General features: G+C 42.7%; 1 pseudogene; it reads left to right on the forward strand.

Annotated features, from left to right (window-relative positions):
• Positions 1–425: 425 nt before the first annotated feature.
• Positions 426–1,780, forward strand: LOC138836827 (signal peptidase complex subunit 1-like; annotated as a pseudogene).
• Positions 1,781–3,119: the final 1,339 nt, after the last annotated feature.

Consider the following 3,119-nt stretch of genomic DNA (forward strand, 5'->3'; position numbering starts at 1 on the left):
TATAGATGCTGCCCCACCAGACTGAGATAAGTATTCAAAGCTTTCCTTATTCTAATACCTTTATTTTTAAAAAGTTTCGTCTTTATTGTAAAGATGGTGAACAGGAGGTTTACAGTTACATAAGTAAGGTAATCATTATATTTCTTTTTAATACCTTGTCAGTGTGAGGATTCTAAAACTGAGGTTATAAGCAAGTGACATAATTGTAATTTTTTTTTTTTTTTTTTTTTTTTGTCGGTCATGGGGCTTGAACTCCAGGCCTGGGCGCTGTCCCTCAGCTCTTCAGCTCAAGGAGCGCTCTACCACTTGAGCTACAGCGCCACTTCCGGTTTTCTGGTGGTTTATTGGAGATAGGAGTCTCATGGTCTTTCCTGCCCGGGCTGGCTTTGAACCGCGATCCTCAGATCTCAGCCTCCTGAGTAGCTAGGATTACAGGCGTGAGCCACCAGCGCCCGGCTATAATTGTAATTTTTTGTGTATATTAGCTACAGCAACATATGGAATATAATTTCAAAAGTGTATGTAGGTCGCCATGGAGACGCAGTGCAAGCAGGCAGCCGTTAATCCGCGAAGGCACGGCTTAGAACCCTTTATGGGACCAGAGCTTGGGCTCCTGGCCCCAGTTTCCCTGATGGCGAACCACTCACGGGTGCGTGATGCCTCAGTTCATCCACCTCCACTTCCCCAGCAGCAGGCCTGACGCCAGGCTACAAGCAAGTGCAAAAGGGTCATGGCACAGGGTGAGGCCTGGGGTTATCCCCGCCCTTCGGAGACATCGGCTTCCGGGGCAGTCGCAGGTAGGGGCTTGTCTGGCCTGCCAGTTCTCTCTAGGTGTCCTGTTCGGACCTCTGCAGTTCCTGACTGTCATTCGCTCTCGCCTCACTGCCAGCCACCTTAGCTAACTTAATGCAGCAATATCTCAGCGTGCTCCCCACAGAGATGGCTTACAAGGGGCAGAAGCTAGCTGAACAGATGTTTCCAGGAATTATTCTTTTTTCTGCAATAGTTGGATTTATCTATGGGTGCGTGGCTGAACAGTTCAGGTGGGCAGTCTAAATAGTTATGGTCAGATTTGCTTTTTCCTGTTTGCAGACACTTCCTCCATGGCCGTCTATCGAACACATCCCCTCAATTGGTTACCTGTTCATGACTTAGGAAGAGAAGACAAGAAAACAAGGGGTAGAAAATTTAAGAGGCAGGATAAAAATAATTGATTGGGGTTTTCATGACTCAACACCATTTTTGTTTTCTCTGAGATGAGATAAATTTCTATCATAACCAAATCATGAGCGTAAAACTCCCTAGTCTCATAAACACAGCTGCACATAGATTTAGTTTTCTTTATATTTCAAAGGCAGTTAGAAATAACTCAGTTGTGGTAGACTTGTAAATATTTTAGACCAACTCTTCATAATCTTGTTATGAAATGGAAAACAAAAACACAAGTATGCAGTGTTTCTTCCAGGTATAAATAATGAGTGCCTCATAAATGACAGCAAGAAAAAAACAGTGTATATAAACTCTCCGGCTGAGCCTACTAGGGAGGATTATATGCTGGCATTCATTCGATGAGGAGAAGAAATGATAATAAGCAAGTCCTAAACACTGGGTTGTGAAGACAGGATATGTTTTGCAAGGACTCTCTTCAAGGCCCCCTTGACATCCTTATTTCTCAGCCTATAGAAAAGGTGGTTCAGGGCTGAGCTGACCATTGTGTAGAAAAAGAGGACCTTGTCATGTTTGGGCCTATGGATAGAAATGGGAAGGACACACATGACAATGACAGACCCCCTAATGCATCCCAAGTACAGCCAGAAGAGCAGGTGATATGGGCTTTATTTCATCCTTCATTTGAGGAGAGGAATTAGTATGTAAGAGACCAGAATGGCAGAAAGTGGGTAATCAGTAACAACAAACCCTGTGCATCTGCACAGGCCAGCTTCAGCAGTGGTAGGATATCACTGTTTATGTGTTTAGTCATCTGGCCTTTGCAGAAGGGATAGTGCAAAAAGTATGTGACATATCCAAGGCTGCTCAGAGAGGTAAGGATCCATAATGTGGTCACCAGAATCCAAATGAAACATGATTCCATGCATATCATGTAGTTCAGATGATGCCAAAACCACACACTTATCATAAGATAGAGAACCTCTGCCCCATATTGCATCAGTTCCAAGAATTCAGAAAGGCATGGGCCCCAAAGGAGATGGCTGTGGGGTGAAACTTGATGTGAGGATTAGAGAGAATTACCTATGCAGCAGGTACATTGGCACTTGGAACCTCACATCCATGTAATAGCAAGGACCAGTAGTCCATTACAGGTCAGTGATTGTGTACAGATTAGGATGCCTGCCGTCAGTCAGAATGCCTGGGAAGATGAAGTCCATTTCCAATGTAGAATTGCAGAGCTTCATCTCCTAGAATCAGATATGTAGTGGAAGCCTTACTAAGAGATGTAAGCAATATTTGTATGGACTCAGGCCAACTAGGGTAGCCAACAGAAATTTTGTGGGATATCTTTATTCCTATGGTTTGCCTTTGCTTTCAAATTTCCTGAATGGTTTCAGAGTCAATTCCCAATGAACCAAAGACCTCAATGTAAGACAATCCCCTGAAACTATTACAGGAAGTTTTGAGGGAAACACTAGGGCTTCTTGGTACAGGTTGAAACTTCCTAAGATTCAGAAACACAACAAATTAAAGAAAGGCTGGATAAATGGAACTGCATTAATCTCTAGCATTTCTGCCTGGAAAAGGACATAGCTAGCAAGATAAATGGAAAGTCCAGACATTGGAATATCTTTACTCTCTATACAATAGACACGGGTCTAATATTTAAAATATATTTAGAGGTCAAAAAATTAAATCCCCAAAAACAAATGCTCAAAGAAAGAACCGCTCCATTAAGAAGTGGGCTAAAGACTTAAAGAGAGACTTCTCTGAAGAAGAAATAAGAATGGCCAGTAGACACATGAAGAAATGCTCAACATCTCTGGCCATCAGAGAAATGCAAATCAAAACAACATTGAGATTCTGCTTCAGCCCAGTTAGAATAGCCATTATCAAGAAAACAAAAAAATAATAGATGCTGGCAGGGCTGTGACAGAAAGGGAATGCAA

This window comes from Dipodomys merriami, unplaced genomic scaffold (genome assembly GCF_024711535.1).
Source record: "Dipodomys merriami isolate MVZ:Mamm:240054 unplaced genomic scaffold, mDipMer1.0.p SCAF_10, whole genome shotgun sequence".
Lineage (NCBI taxonomy): Eukaryota > Metazoa > Chordata > Mammalia > Rodentia > Heteromyidae > Dipodomys > Dipodomys merriami.